Here is a 16,702-nt window from a genome sequence, read left to right on the forward strand (position 1 = left end):
AACCCCTCAAGCAGGGGTCCTATATATGAGCTATAATCAAATACCCATGCTCTACAATAGTTGCACAGCCCTAGAAATTGCTGCAGTTCTCTCACAGTCTGTGGCACGGGAGTGCTTGAGATGGCCTGTGCTCTTTGTGGTGCAATCCTTCTTCCATGTTGAGATATCAGTTGGCCAATGTAAAGTACCTGTTCCTGACAGTATTGTATCTTTTCCATATCTACCTTATACCCCTTTTCAGCCAATATTGTCAACATTTTTAAGGAGTCCTCTCTACATTTGCTTTCGTTTGTACTGCAAATTATTATGTCATCCACATACTGCAACACTGTGCTTTCCATCTCAACGTTACCCAAATCCATCTGTATTACTCTATTGAAAATTGAGGGTGATTCACAATACCCCTGTGGTAATCTGGTATGTTTCCACTTTGTATTTCGGTAAGTAAAGCTTGTCAAATCTTGTGAGTCTGGGTGTAATGGTATTGAGAAAAAAGCATTTTTAAGGTCAATCACTGTAAATCGTGATGCTTCTGCTGGAATGCCACACAATATTGTGGCCGGGTTTGCTGTTATTGGATACTCTGCTTCTACTATGTTGTTCAGGGGTCTGAGGTCCTGTATGAAGCGCCAAGACCCCCCTTTAGCCTTGCGCACCGGGTACACAGCTGTGTTACATGGTGATTCTGAGGGGACCAATATTCCATTGTTTATAAGGGCCGTTATGGTTTCATATATGCCCTCATCTGCCTCTTTTGACAATGGGTACTGTTTCACTCTTGGTAGTATGGCACCTTTTTTCAATTTTATCCTTACACCCCCTATGCTTTTTATGCATCCCACATCATAAGGGCTAATGGTCCATAATGATTTCGGCACCTTTGACATATCCTCTTTAAAAAATGGGACTGGGGTGCCTGCTGGTGCCTCAAGTGCCATTGCAATTTTCTGTGCTACTTGTTTGTGAGCCACTCTTAGCCATATTTCTACACTCATCATGAACACCATTTCATTTTCTTCCTTTTCTTCTGAGAACAGCTCTTCATCTGACACCTGAGTCAGCCTACATCCTTCCGCTAGTGCTATCACCGCCCTCCAAGCTCTCCCTTCTTTATCTTGGGCGTGCACAGCAACATAATCAGCTGTTGCAATAATGCTCTCAATGTCCACTGCAAACACCTTCCCTTCCAGTTCATTAGCTGGTGTTTCTGGTCGGAATAGATAGGCTGCTGGCCTCCTCCATATTTTCCCTTCTATCCCTGGCATCCATGCAAGTGCCATGTCTGTGCCATATTGAAATATCTCGCCATCCAGTGGCTCCGCCCTAATCGCTGTCTGTCCACAGTATGCTTGCAAAATCTGTCGTGCTGCGAGCATGTTAATCCCCGGAGTAGAACAAATTATGCCATCCTCTGTAAAGGAGATCGTCATATTTAACCTGTTCATTATGTCTCTCCCCAGTATATTTACTGGCGAGGCACTATAATACAAAAGTGGGACTGACAGATCGTAATCACCAATAGATAACGGAACGTTATCAGTAAATGGAACCAACCCTTTAGCCCCAGAAAATCCTTGGGTGTTCATGGCTTCGCCTGACATCTTAAATTTACCTTCCCTTATGCAAGACCGGGTTGCCCCAGTGTCAACAAGAAATGATAATTTTTTGTCACCTATCGTTACCTCTATGCGTGGCTCCTCCGCACTATTGGGTGTTATTGACAGGATGGGACACACCAAGGCCGTCTGTGGGCTGGCCTATTGGGGGTACAATGATTGGCCATTCCCTGTGTAAGGGTTGTGTCCCAACACCGACACCCCACCCAATTGTGTTCGTTCATTTTGGGGTGGTGGTTGTATTAACGCCACTTGTTGTTGCGGCGGCGTTAGTTGCTGTGTTATTTGTTGTTGTGGCAGTGAATAGGTTTGGGGCTGTCGTGTTTGTTGTTGTTGGTCATTCTCTTGTTGTGACATCTGCTGTTGTTGCATGCCCTGCTGTTCTTGTGATGTCCTAAGTTGTGCTTGTCCATTCCATGCCGGTGTTCCTGGCCTGACCCTACACGTACGTGACATGTGCCCCAACAGTCCGCAGCTCCAACACACGTGTGGTTCCCTGTTTTGCCATGGGAAGCTCCCTGTGTTGTCCTGGTATACGGGTTGCCCTGTGGGGTAGTAATTTCTGAGTCCCCCACCCTGTTGCTGGGTATTATATCCATATCCTCTTCCTCTCATAAACCCTCCTCTTCCCCTGTTAAAATTATAATACCCAGTTCCTTGCATTGGGTACCCTCCTCCCATGTTCGGTGTTTGTAATGGCAGAGGCTGTATTACACCTTGTGGGGGCGCTATTTGAGCTGGATCTTGTGCAGCCACTACTTGCGTTGTGCTTTGGGCCATTGGTGTGGGCGTAGTTATTAGTGCCCCTTCCATTGTATATTTAGTAAGTTTTTTCTGTACTAATTTGGCCTCTTCTGTTTTCCTGTCCTCCTCCTTTTGTTTCATTTTCCCTTGCCATGTCCTGCAGTGATGTACTATAGTCAGTTGTATTTCTGGCCACGGTTTTGCTTCCATTCCTACTACTTTCTTTAGCTGTTTCTGAACTCCTTCTGGGAGCCCTTGTACTAGTATATGATAAAATATGGCTGGTGTTTTGTCCCATTGTTCTCTAGTTTCCATGCGCCACTTCTCTTGAATATCCTGGATATAATCAACAGGATCCTCAGTTTCACCCATCTTACGGGAAGTAATGGCTCCTATGTCTGATGTGTCTGGGTACTGCACTCTTAGTGCCTGCCATAGTGCATGTCTGCAGTTTGCAAATGGTGCCCCATCATGCGAGGTGTTTGTTATTGTTACCCCATGGAATCCCGCTCTTTTCCAAATGTCATCCGCTCTATCCCCTAATATTGATATTAACAGGCCCTTCACATCTCCTACTGCTAGTTTCTGTCCTGCGGTGTGTTTTTCCATTTCATATATCCACTTACCCGCACCTCCACTTAGTGATGGGAGCCTACATTTTATATTTTCCTTATCCGTATGTTTCCAAGGTACATACTGTGGTCTAACCCCTCCTCTCTCCAGCAGTGGCATTAAATTCTGTCTTGTGTGACCCTTTAAGCTCCATGATATTGAGTCTTCACACCCCTCCTCTTCCCCCATTTCTTTTACTACTTCAAATTCTTCCTTACTACCTCTGCCCCTACCTCCCTCTTCTTCCTTTCCCCTTCTTTCATCATTTCCTGTGTTCAATATGGGTATGTTTATCTGTCTGTCTTGCCTGCGACTAGGGAGGTCCCTAAGCCGACATGCATAAGGGGTAAGTTCGTTCATGAAGGGCGCGAGCTTTATTCTGTGCAGCGAGCGTGCGGTGGTTGAACATGTAGGTAGTGACGTGGGAGGACGGCGTGATGGGGATGTGGGTGGCGTGGTTTCATTGGTTTGTGTTTCCCCTATTCTTTTCCTTTCCTCCTTACTTCTCTCCAGCTCCTCCCCTCTTCTACTTATCCAGGGCGAATCTATGTTTGTTCTAGTGAGGTACAGTTTATCTAAGCTTTCCCTTTCACTCTCTCTTCCATCCTTCTCCACTCCTTCTTCCTCCTCACTGCAAAAATCATTTATAAATGGCACCCCCCACTCTGCCCTTTTCCCTTTTATTGTTACTGTTTTTAAATCTATTAGGTCTCTTTCTCCCCTTCCGTTGTTACCAACTGTCCCCCCTAGTGCTGATGTCGTTGCTACCTCCCTATTTTTATATACATCTCCCCATCTTTCACTCTCTCTACCCCTCCCTTCTCTTCCTTCTTCCCTTCCCTCCTCCATTTCCTTATTATTTTCCTCTCTTTTCCTTTTTAATTCCTCCATTACTTCGTTGCTCATCTGTTCCAATATTCGTTCATCCTCCCTCTTTCTTTCCCATTTCACCCTTTCTCTTTCTACTATACTCTCTATTACCTTCCCCTCTTCATATTTTTTAGCTGTTTCAGATATTATCCTCCTCCTCCATATTTCCATTTCTTTTTCCTTTTCTTCTTCTTCCTTCTTCTTCTCTCTCAGCACTACTCTTGATACCCTATCTGCTGCTGCTTTTACCCTTTCAGCTTCTCTCTTTTGTTCCTCGCTTCGTTCCCTTAATCTTTCCAATTCGTCCTTACCTTCTTTCCTTTTCCTCACTCTCTCTCTTTCCTCCCTCTCAAGTTGTTTGATCAGTTCATTCTGCTCATCCCTTAGTTTTGCTAATCTTTCCTCCAAAATCTCTTCCTTCTGCCGTAGTAGCTCCTCTCCCCTCATTTCACTCTCTCTGGCACTATCCTCGTTTGTTCTCCTTACCGCCTCCTTTTCTTCTCCAGTTAGTGACCCTCGTAACTTCAACAATATCTGTGCAGCTACCCACTCATCCTCTCCTATCTCTACAGTCTGCTCTTCTCTAATTCTCCCTTCCCCCATTGGTATCTTCCCATGAGCCACATATGGTGGAGGGCTGTATGCCGGGTTTGAGTATCCTTCAGCCGCCCTTAACTGTCCTTCTATTTCTCCTAGTTCTCTTAAAGGGTACAACCCTCCTCCCTCTGTTTTCACTCCCGGTGTTATTGGTATCTCATTGCTCGGTTCCTTTTTTATGTCGTCTGATTTATCAACCTTTTCTCCTCCCTGTCTTTCGTTCCCCGTATTTTTCGTTATTTCGCACTCCCTTTCACCACCCGTTCCTTCTTTCTTAATCTCCTTTTCTTCCGGTATTTCCCCCATAGTGAACATCCCACTTTGTCCTGGTCGAGACCCCTGGAACATCCTCCATAAGTTAAACATCTCCACATGGTTTGCCAGTTTCTTCCCCTTGTATGTATTGTGTAGATGGTTCAGTAGTGAGTGTTGGGCATATGGATCGAAACTACCATTAGGCGGCCATGGTGTTAACATTTTGTTGTCCGTCCCCTGGGTCCACTCTATGCTGTACTTAATTAACTTCTCCCTGTGTGGTGGCAGTGTGGTGCATATGTGCTGTAGTGGGGTGGTGAGGGTGTTCCCCCACTCTCCCGACCCTCTCCCGTATGACATGGTTGTACTCCCCTTGTTACCCTTCCCCTTACTAACAGTTTACAATATACAACCTTGTATTGCTTACCTCGCCCCGCAAGTGTGGGGACTTACGACAATCCTTTGACAAATTATGCGATAGTAATAAATATGATGTTATATTATATTCCTTCCCCTACGGCCCCCTGCGGCCGAAGCGCACGCAGCCCCCTGCGGCTGCGTACCCCTTACGACGATCTTATACAGTCGTCCTGTTTCTTCGTTCTCCTCCCCCTTTTACATTTACCGTGGCCGGCGTTCTCCGTGCGCAGCCACGCCCCTTTCCCCTTCTTCTTTCGATCCACCGGTTTATAGTTTATCTCCGTATCAGCTTCTTAATCATCCTTCTCCTCCCCACCACTCTTAAACCCAACGCTCCTTGTGCTCGTGATATCCTATTAAATCCCTACTGGTGACGTCACCTATTTCTTCGAGCTACTGGTATATTCGTGTTATGTTCTTTAAATTCAAAATACACTTGTAATCTACCCCGCTAACCCCACAGCTGTCTTCCTGTCTCTCCTGGAACAAGGTAATCTCATCAATACTATAACCGGACTGCGCACGCTGCGTCGCCTCGCGTGTGATACGCCCCTCAACAGGAGGGCTTAACCAGCCAATTATCTTCCGTTTTGGGCAACTACGTAACTAGCCACCGCCCACAGGGAAACGTCATCTACCTATCGAGTTTCTTGCTCGAACAATAGGGAACCTCATCTACTCATTGAATAATAAATATCAAATCGTAGGAAACCACACACCCACCCTCACACGTAGTCGCAATTTAGGCCAATCAGTGTCTTACGAGCGGCTGCACGTGATGTTTTCGTGCCCCGCCCCCCTCTTTCGCGTAACGTTAGCTCACTGTTACGAGCGGCTGCACGTGATGTTTTCGTGCCCCGCCCTCCTCTTTCGCGTAACGTTAGCTCACTGTTACGAGCGGCTGCACGTGATGTTTTCGTGCCCCGCCCTCCTCTTTCGCGTAACGTTAGCCGCCTGCTCTCGCACTCGTTTCGCAACCATTCATTCCATTAGCAACACTCAGTTAAACCTTCGCCGCTTTACAATACCTCCCTCCTCCCTTATTTACTTCCTCCCCCTCCCTCACAATTTCGCATTGCTTGTTGTGCGTGTCATGCTCACCAAGTTCTCTCGATGCAGGGCCGCTCGACTGCGTGCACCCCTCCAAGCGGCTCGCCACCTCCCCTCGTCTGGACCACGTCTGGACACTCGCCGACCGCGGGCGGGATACTTCTCAACCGGCTCCCGAGGGCCAATATCCGGATTGCGCTGTCCGGTCCTCTCGCAGCTCCGCGATGGTCCTGTAGTCCTCAGAAGGGGGCAACGGCAGAGGGGGCCGCGCCGCCGGGCCTCCTCGCAACGGGAGTGCCTGGAAAAATTAAAAATAAAAGTCGATCTTAAACAGATCTCAGCAGTGCCTCCAACTTGTCGGGGGAAATTCTGCCGGGGTCGGCCGGGCCGTCCGCAGACCTCCGGGCAGGGAGGCCCCAACTCCTCCCGTGTATATCTCGGGTCGAGACAGAGTATGAGGCACACACAAGGAGCAAGGCAACTTCTGCTGTTTATTATGCAAACGGCAGGGATGGGTCAAGGAGCGTACGCGTTCGTCCTGACACACACACAATCGTGGGGCTCGCAGGCCCTTTTTACTATAATATGACGCGCTACTTGCGTCACTTCAAAAAGTTAACAAAAAACTTATCGCCACTCTTAATTGGTTGCTCGAGTGGTAGGGTTAGTATAGTACACATATAGAGAATGATATTAGTGGTCAAGGTGTAGTCAGGTGGTATATCTGGGATGTCCCTATAATTAGATACATAAGAATTGTTACATGAAGACTCCTGAGGATTGGCTAATATTACTGACGTCTGAGATAAGAGCCCCATGTTCTGATTGGTGCATCCGTGAGCTCCCCAGCCTGGGACCACCGTTGTTCCCAGCTCTCGGTGTACCTGCGTTTGCAACAATGTTTCAATATGGGTACGTGCAGACAATGTGAGGATTTATTCATAGGTGGAAGACTGGCCGCTCCCCCTGTAGCAGATGTCCATTGAGCCTTTCAAGTGTATCGGCCTATGTCTCGTAGCGAGGGACCCAGACGCCTTTCTTTCTCCTGGGCTTTGGCATCTCGTCAGGTTCGGCTTGGTCACGTGAGGCGGGACCGTGTTTGAGGCAGAATTCTGCACAATTAATATTGTTTTTTCACTGTGTGTCTGGTTTAATTTGTAGGTATGACTTTAACATTGGTACGCGGATTGCGAGGTTGCAACATCGTGCCTTTGATGATGTGTTCTTGGACTGTGAGTTTGCAACATTACGACCTTGGCTGGTTGCTCCACTGGGTTCTTTCTGCAGGATCAGCAACCTGACTCGTGCTTTGCTAATGTCCACGGGAGCTCTTGATTGAGGCCTACTTTGGCCTGGTGCATAATTAGTCCGTTTGGTGCATAGGTGCTTTTAGGTTATAATAGCATATATTTCCATGACCAATATCGCGTTTCCAGTATATCTCTATGGTGGTAATGGTTTCAAGAGAAGCGTGAGCAAGCGTTATAAATGAGTTCATGATGCGTCTTGCGTTTCTGCGTTCTGAAAGCCTATATAAAAATAATAAAGATGCACGTCCGTGAATATGCCTGTCACCTACGTCAGAGCACTGAGTATGTTCTTCGTGTAGAATGGTGTGGAAATGTTCAGTGTGTATATTTGTACAGACGTGCTTCCCGTTGTCTAGGTCGTCATGGCATCTCTAACGACGTGTGGATTTTAGTCTAGCTGATCCGAACCGCAGGTGTCGGCATGGCCAGTGCGGGCTGTTGGGCAGGCAGATGGACACATCCGTATGTTTCTGTACCAGGGTATTTGGTCGTCTGGTAAATGGACAAACTCTTCTCGTGGCGGGTGCCTGGGCCGTGACCCTCTAGGCCAAGCGCGAGAGGTGAAGGACGGGAGCCGGGTTTTCCATTCTCCCACTTCACTTCCCAGGCAACCTGAAAATATTTCTAAAATAGCTCTATTTCCCACAGCAAATCAGGGTATCAAGCACTTCCCTACCTCCCCTAATCCACAAACACAGGGGATTTAGTAGAGGACAGAGCCCATCAACAGTGCACCAAATGTCCTCTGTGTAGGCATAACTTGCTATGAGGAGAAAGCCACAGTTGCGCACTTGTGTTTTGAAAGGGGACAGTAGGCTGAACCCAGAGAACACGGGAGAAATGACTCAGGTTTACTGAGTGGAACACTCTGTGTCTTTGTGCCAAAAACAGCAGCGTCTTTTCGGTTAACAGCCGAACGGGCTAACCAATTGTGCCACAGAGACTCACTGGCATGTGTGTTCTGCCTTTGGCCTGATTGCATTGCTATTTTTTTCTGATTGGCAGAAAATCTGAACTTTTTTCTGAAAAAGGCATGCCTCTCGTAGCACTGCAGTGCATTAGACTGCTCCCTTGCTTCCCTGAGTCCCCAAATACACAACCACCTTGGGCACAATAGAAGACACATTCCAGCAGATTTAGCAAGAGTGCACCAAGGTTTCTATATGTAGGTACCTTGCTGAGAAGCAAGACCTGCAGTTGCATTCTTCTGTTAAAAGAGAGCAGCAGAGTGCACCAAGAGAACTTGGGGGAAGTAGCTTATGTTAACTACTTGCCATGCTCTTTATAGATCCCTCTGTTTGACTGGGTGAATTCTAATTTCTGGGGTAGAGTAAGCAATTTTTGGATCTAGATGCTGTGCGCAACAGGAATGCTATATACTGCACTGTACTGCTACTGAAAAGTTACCAATTTTACAGGATGTTCAGGTAAGCTTTGTTTCAGAAAACAACTTGCTAGAGGCCCTAGGACAGATTACTGGGACAAAGGAAGAGGGTTTGGGGATTAGCACATCTCCTATGAAAGGTACAGTCACGCCCGAGACAACTCTGAGTGCCTCCTCAAATTCTAAGAAATGCGAACTGGGGTCCTACGCCTTTTATTGCCAGTGGATCTTTGTGTTTCAGACAAATGTGCACGCCTCCCAGAGCCCCTTGCAATGCACTTAGGGAAATGGGGGAAGGTGCTGTGAAGCCCTCTCGCTGACAATGTCTCTCTTGTCTATAATGTATCTATGAGAGAGAGAGAAATAGGCAATGCGAGAGTGAAAAAGTAAAATGGAAATGTGTCTACTGAGACCAGTATAAGGGGAAATCCTCACAATCCAGGACCGACAGTTGATTGGGAGGGCGCTTACAGGTTTCCGACACCAGACCGGTACCTGAACTCACAAACCCAAACTGCAAAGTGATGCCCATTGCCACTAGACTGCCGACCCCCTTTCGGGGCCCCAACATATATCCTTTAGTCACACCTAGAGTTCCCAGGACAGTGCAGCATTCAGCGATTACACGAAAATATTGACAGCGCTAGGAGGCCATGCAAATGGCAGAGGTATGCTTTACAAAGCCCACGTAGCGTGCACAAAACAGCACATCAGTCAGGCCCACTTGAAGAGATGGTAAAGAGGAAATACTTCTGCTGCATCCAGTAAAACATAGAGATTGGCCTGCTTTAAAGGTTGACCATGTCCTTCATGGGTGTCTGTCAATATGATACTTCCCTGCTGCAAAGCTTACATTCGAAACGCCAGAACAACTAGGCCCAGAGCACAAAGATGCAGTCAGGTTGAAATAACGAGATACTGAAGAGCAATTTTGTATTTCAGAGTGGGAAAAGCAAATATGCCCCCGACGTGATTTGAACACGCAACCTTCTGATCTGGAGTCAGACGCCCTACCATTGCGCCACGAGGTCCTAGTGGCAGTCCACCTGGTGTGTCTGATGACAGAATAAAGGTAGGAGACGTACATGCACCTGCAGAGCCTCATTGCTTCTTTAAGTAGACTGGCAAGGATAGCTTCCTTCTGTGCATCAGTGCACGCTGCAGCCAAACCCTTCCCATGAAGTCTTGATGTTTATGAATTGAATGGCAAGTTTTGAAAAACTAAAGCAAGCGAGAAGAATTGCTTACAGTTTATTGGATTTTTTGGACGTCAGCAGACGAGACCTGCGAGAGGTAAACAGAAGTTCGTAGTTGGTCATGCTGAATTTTTGAGCCAAAATGCATCGTCCCTGGGTGGGCTTGAACCACCAACCTTTCGGTTAACAGCCGAACGCGCTAACCGATTGCGCCACAGAGACTCATGCAGTGCTTACACTGGGGCCTGATTGGTGTGCTGTTTGCTTATGCTCCCCAGGCAACCTGAAAATATTTCTAAAATAGCTCTATTTCCCACAGCAAATCAGGGTATCAAGTACTTCCCTACCTCCCGTAATCCACAAACACAGGGGATTTAGTAGAGGACAGAGCCCATCAACAGTGCACCAAATGCCCTCTGTGTAGGCATAACTTGCTATGAGGAGAAAGCCACAGTTGCGCACTTGTGTTAAAAGGGGACAGTAGGCTGAACCCAGAGAACACGGGAGAAATGACTCAGGTTTACTGAGTGGAACACTCTGTGTGTTTGTGCCAAAAACAGCAGCGTCTTTTCGGTTAACAGCCGAACGCGCTAACCAATTGCGCCACAGAGACTCACTGGCATGTGTCTTCTGCCTTTGGCCTGATTGCATTGCTATTTTTTTCTGATTGGCAGAAAACCTGAACTTTTTTCTGAAAAAGGCATGCCTCTCTTAGCACTGCAGTGCATTAGACTGCTCCCTTGCTTCCCTGAGTCCCCAAATACACAACCACCTTGGGCACAATAGAAGACACATTCCAGCAGATTTAGCAAGAGTGCACCAAGGATTCTATATGTAGGTACCTTGCTGAGAAGCAGGACCTGCAGTTGCATTCTTCTGTTAAAAGAGGGCAGCAGAGTGCACCAAGAGAACTTGGGGGAAGTAGCTTATGTTAACTACTTGCCATGATCTTTATAGATCCCTCTGTTTGACTGGGTGAATTCTAATTTCTGGGGTAGAGTAAGCAATTTTTGGATCTAGATGCTGTGCGCAACAGGAATGCTATATACTGCACTGTACTGCTACTGAAAAGTTACCAATTTTACAGGATGTTCAGGTAAGCTTTGTTTCAGAAAACAACTTGCTAGAGGCCCTAGGACAGATTACTGGGACAAAGGAAGAGGGTCTGGGGATTAGCACATCTCCTATGAAAGGTACAGTCACGCCCGAGACAACTCTGAGTGCCTCCTCAAATTCTAAGAAATGCGAACTGGGGTCTTACGCCTTTTATTGCCAGTGGATCTTTGTGTTTCAGACAAATGTGCACGCCTCCCAGAGCCCCATGCAATGCACTTAGGGAAATGGGGGAAGGTGCTGTGCAACCCTCTCGCTGACAATGTCTCTCTTGTCTATAATGTATCTATGAGAGAGAGAGAAATAGGCAATGTGAGAGTGAAAAAGTAAAATGGAAATGTGTCTACTGAGACCAGTATAAGGGGAAATCCTCACAATCCAGGACCGACAGTTGATTGGGAGGGCGCTTACAGGTTTCCGACACCAGACCGGTACCTGAACTCACAAACCCAAACTGCAAAGTGATGGGCATTGCCACTAGACTGCCGACCCCCTTTCGGGGCCCCAGTATATATCCTTTAGTCACACCTAGAGTTCCCAGGACAGTGCAGCATTCAGCGATTACACGAAAATATTGACAGCGCTAGGAGGCCATGCAAATGGCAGAGGTATGCTTTACAAAGCCCACGTAGCGTGCACAAAACAGCACATCAGTCAGGCCCACTTGAAGAGATGGTAAAGAGGAAATACTTCTGCTGCATCCAGTAAAACATAGAGATTGGCCTGCTTTAAAGGTTGACCATGTCCTTCATGGGTGTCTGTCAATATGATACTTCCCTGCTGCAAAGTTTACATTCGAAACGCCAGAACAACTAGGCCCAGAGCACAAAGATGCAGTCAGGTTGAAATAACGAGATACTGAAGAGCAATTTTATATTTCAGAGTGGGAAAAGCAAATATGACCCCGACGTGATTTGAACACGAAACCTTCGGATCTGGAGTCAGACGCGCTACCATTGCGCCACGAGGTCCATGCGGCACTCCACCTGGTGTGTCTGATGACAGAATAAAGGTAGGAGACGTACATGCACCTGCAGAGCCTCATTGCTTCTTTAAGTAGACTGGCTAGGATAGCTTCCTTCTGTGCATCAGTACACGCTGCAGCCAAACCCTTCCCATGAAGTCTTGATGTTTATGAATTGAATGGCAAGTTTTGAAAAACTAAAGCAAGCGAGAAGAATTGCTTGCAGTTTATTGGATTTTTTGGACGTCAGCAGACGAGACCTGCGAGAGGTAAACAGAAGTTCATAGTTGGTCATGCTGAATTTTTGAGCCAAAATGCATCGTCCCTGGGTGGGCTTGAACCACCAACCTTTCGGTTAACAGCCGAACGCGCTAACCGATTGCGCCACAGAGACTCATGCAGTGCTTACACTGGGGCCTGATTGGTGTGCTGTTTGCTTATGCTTCCCAGGCAACCTGAAAATATTTCTAAAATAGCTCTATTTCCCACAGCAAATCAGGGTATCAAGCACTTCCCTACCTCCCCTAATCCACAAACACAGGGGATTTAGTAGAGGACAGAGCCCATCAACAGTGCACCAAATGTCCTCTGTGTAGGCATAACTTGCTATGAGGAGAAAGCCACAGTTGCGCACTTGTGTTAAAAGGGGACAGTAGGCTGAACCCAGAGAACACGGGAGAAATGACTCAGGTTTACTGAGTGGAACACTCTGTGTCTTTGTGCCAAAAACAGCAGCGTCTTTTCGGTTAACAGCCGAACGCGCTAACCAATTGTGCCACAGAGACTCACTGGCATGTGTGTTCTGCCTTTGGCCTGATTGCATTGCTATTTTTTTCTGATTGGCAGAAAACCTGAACTTTTTTCTGAAAAAGGCATGCCTCTCGTAGCACTGCAGTGCATTAGACTGCTCCCTTGCTTCCCTGAGTCCCCAAATACACAACCACCTTGGGCACAATAGAAGACACATTCCAGCAGATTTAGCAAGAGTGCACCAAGGTTTCTATATGTAGGTACCTTGCTGAGAAGCAAGACCTGCAGTTGCATTCTTCTGTTAAAAGAGGGCAGCAGAGTGCACCAAGAGAACTTGGGGGAAGTAGCTTATGTTAACTACTTGCCATGCTCTTTATAGATCCCTCTGTTTGACTGGGTGAATTCTAATTTCTGGGGTAGAGTAAGCAATTTTTGGATCTAGATGCTGTGCGCAACAGGAATGCTATATACTGCACTGTACTGCTACTGAAAAGTTACCAATTTTACAGGATGTTCAGGTAAGCTTTGTTTCAGAAAACAACTTGCTAGAGGCCCTAGGACAGATTACTGGGACAAAGGAAGAGGGTTTGGGGATTAGCACATCTCCTATGAAAGGTACAGTCACGCCCGAGACAACTCTGAGTGCCTCCTCAAATTCTAAGAAATGCGAACTGGGGTCCTACGCCTTTTATTGCTAGGGGATCTTTGTGTTTCAGACAAATGTGCACGCCTCCCAGAGCCCCTTGCAATGCACTTAGGGAAATGGGGGAAGGTGCTGTGAAGCCCTCTCGCTGACAATGTCTCTCTTGTCTATAATGTATCTATGAGAGAGAGAGAAATAGGCAATGCGAGAGTGAAAAAGTAAAATGGAAATGTGTCTACTGAGACCAGTATAAGGGGAAATCCTCACAATCCAGGACCGACAGTTGATTGGGAGGGCGCTTACAGGTTTCCGACACCAGACCGGTACCTGAACTCACAAACCCAAACTGCAAAGTGATGGGCATTGCCACTAGACTGCCGACCCCCTTTCGGGGCCCCAACATATATCCTTTAGTCACACCTAGAGTTCCCAGGACACTGCAGCATTCAGCGATTACACGAAAATATTGACAGCGCTAGGAGGCCATGCAAATGGCAGAGGTATGCTTTACAAAGCCCACGTAGCGTGCACAAAACAGCACATCAGTCAGGCCCACTTGAAGAGATGGTAAAGAGGAAATACTTCTGCTGCATCCAGTAAAACATAGAGATTGGCCTGCTTTAAAGGTTGACCATGTCCTTCATGGGTGTCTGTCAATATGATACTTCCCTGCTGCAAAGCTTACATTCGAAACGCCAGAACAACTAGTCCCAGAGCACAAAGATGCAGTCAGGTTGAAATAACGAGATACTGAAGAGCAATTTTGTATTTCAGAGTGGGAAAAGCAAATATGCCCCCGACGTGATTTGAACACGCAACCTTCTGATCTGGAGTCAGACGCCCTACCATTGCGCCACGAGGTCCTAGTGGCAGTCCACCTGGTGTGTCTGATGACAGAATAAAGGTAGGAGACGTACATGCACCTGCAGAGCCTCATTGCTTCTTTAAGTAGACTGGCTAGGATAGCTTCCTTCTGTGCATCAGTACACGCTGCAGCCAAACCCTTCCCATGAAGTCTTGATGTTTATGAATTGAATGGCAAGTTTTGAAAAACTAAAGCAAGCGAGAAGAATTGCTTGCAGTTTATTGGATTTTTTGGACGTCAGCAGACGAGACCTGCGAGAGGTAAACAGAAGTTCATAGTTGGTCATGCTGAATTTTTGAGCCAAAATGCATCGTCCCTGGGTGGGCTTGAACCACCAACCTTTCGGTTAACAGCCGAACGCGCTAACCGATTGCGCCACAGAGACTCATGCAGTGCTTACACTGGGGCCTGATTGGTGTGCTGTTTGCTTATGCTCCCCAGGCAACCTGAAAATATTTCTAAAATAGCTCTATTTCCCACAGTAAATCAGGGTATCAAGTACTTCCCTACCTCCCGTAATCCACAAACACAGGGGATTTAGTAGAGGACAGAGCCCATCAACAGTGCACCAAATGCCCTCTGTGTAGGCATAACTTGCTATGAGGAGAAAGCCACAGTTGCGCACTTGTGTTAAAAGGGGACAGTAGGCTGAACCCAGAGAACACGGGAGAAATGACTCAGGTTTACTGAGTGGAACACTCTGTGTCTTTGTGCCAAAAACAGCAGCGTCTTTTCGGTTAACAGCAGAACGCGCTAACCAATTGCGCCACAGAGACTCACTGGCATGTGTGTTCTGCCTTTGGCCTGATTGCATTGCTATTTTTTTCTGATTGGCAGAAAACCTGAACTTTTTTCTGAAAAAGGCATGCCTCTCTTAGCACTGCAGTGCATTAGACTGCTCCCTTGCTTCCCTGAGTCCCCAAATACACAACCACCTTGGGCACAATAGAAGACACATTCCCGCAGATTTAGCAAGAGTGCACCAAGGATTCTATATGTAGGTACCTTGCTGAGAAGCAGGACCTGCAGTTGCATTCTTCTGTTAAAAGAGGGCAGCAGAGTGCACCAAGAGAACTTGGGGGAAGTAGCTTATGTTAACTACTTGCCATGATCTTTATAGATCCCTCTGTTTGACTGGGTGAATTCTAATTTCTGGGGTAGAGTAAGCAATTTTTGGATCTAGATGCTGTGCGCAACAGGAATGCTATATACTGCACTGTACTGCTACTGAAAAGTTACCAATTTTACAGGATGTTCAGGTAAGCTTTGTTTCAGAAAACAACTTGCTAGAGGCCCTAGGACAGATTACTGGGACAAAGGAAGAGGGTTTGGGGATTAGCACATCTCCTATGAAAGGTACAGTCACGCCCGAGACAACTCTGAGTGCCTCCTCAAATTCTAAGAAATGCGAACTGGGGTCCTACGCTTTTTATTGCCAGTGGATCTTTGTGTTTCAGACAAATGTGCACGCCTCCCAGAGCCCCATGCAATGCACTTAGGGAAATGGGGGAAGGTGCTGTGCAACCCTCTCGCTGACAATGTCTCTCTTGTCTATAATGTATCTATGAGAGAGAGAGAAATAGGCAATGCGAGAGTGAAAAAGTAAAATGGAAATGTGTCTACTGAGACCAGTATAAGGGGAAATCCTCACAATCCAGGACCGACAGTTGATTGGGAGGGCGCTTACAGTTTTCTGACACCAGACCGGTACCTGAACTCACAAACCCAAACTACAAAGTGATGGGCATTGCCACTAGACTGCCGACCCCCTTTCGGGGCCCCAGCATATATCCTTTAGTCACACCTAGAGTTCCCAGGACAGTGCAGCATTCAGCGATTACACGAAAATATTGACAGCGCTAGGAGGCCATGCAAATGGCAGAGGTATGCTTTACAAAGCCCACGTAGCGTGCACAAAACAGCACATCAGTCAGGCCCACTTGAAGAGATGGTAAAGAGGAAATACTTCTGCTGCATCCAGTAAAACATAGAGATTGGCCTGCTTTAAAGGTTGACCATGTCCTTCATGGGTGTCTGTCAATATGATACTTCCCTGCTGCAAAGTTTACATTCGAAACGCCAGAACAACTAGGCCCAGAGCACAAAGATGCAGTCAGGTTGAAATAACGAGATACTGAAGAGCAATTTTATATTTCAGAGTGGGAAAAGCAAATATGACCCCGACGTGATTTGAACACGAAACCTTCGGATCTGGAGTCAGACGCGCTACCATTGCGCCACGAGGTCCATGTGGCACTCCACCTGGTGTGTCTGATGACAGAATAAAGGTAGGAGACGTACATGCACCTGCAG

At 46.9% G+C, this 16,702-nt stretch overlaps 5 non-coding genes across 5 annotated transcripts; all 5 read right to left on the reverse strand.

Moving 5' to 3' along the window:
* Nucleotides 1-9,817: 9,817 nt before the first annotated feature.
* Nucleotides 9,818-9,889, reverse strand: TRNAW-CCA (transfer RNA tryptophan (anticodon CCA)). The gene has a single exon. It is a non-coding gene; the product is annotated as a tRNA-Trp (tRNA).
* A 313-nt stretch (nucleotides 9,890-10,202) lies between these two features.
* On the reverse strand, nucleotides 10,203-10,276 carry TRNAN-GUU (transfer RNA asparagine (anticodon GUU)). The gene has a single exon. It is a non-coding gene; the product is annotated as a tRNA-Asn (tRNA).
* Nucleotides 10,277-12,451: 2,175 nt separating this feature from the next.
* On the reverse strand, nucleotides 12,452-12,525 carry TRNAN-GUU (transfer RNA asparagine (anticodon GUU)). The gene has a single exon. It is a non-coding gene; the product is annotated as a tRNA-Asn (tRNA).
* A 1,790-nt stretch (nucleotides 12,526-14,315) lies between these two features.
* TRNAW-CCA (transfer RNA tryptophan (anticodon CCA)) lies at nucleotides 14,316-14,387 on the reverse strand. The gene has a single exon. It is a non-coding gene; the product is annotated as a tRNA-Trp (tRNA).
* A 313-nt stretch (nucleotides 14,388-14,700) lies between these two features.
* TRNAN-GUU (transfer RNA asparagine (anticodon GUU)) lies at nucleotides 14,701-14,774 on the reverse strand. Its single transcript has one exon. It is a non-coding gene; the product is annotated as a tRNA-Asn (tRNA).
* Nucleotides 14,775-16,702: the final 1,928 nt, after the last annotated feature.

The sequence above is a fragment of the Ambystoma mexicanum genome, chromosome 11, assembly GCF_040938575.1.
Source record: "Ambystoma mexicanum isolate Mex_15411 chromosome 11, UKY_AmexF1_1, whole genome shotgun sequence".
NCBI classification, from domain to species: Eukaryota; Metazoa; Chordata; class Amphibia; order Caudata; family Ambystomatidae; genus Ambystoma; species Ambystoma mexicanum.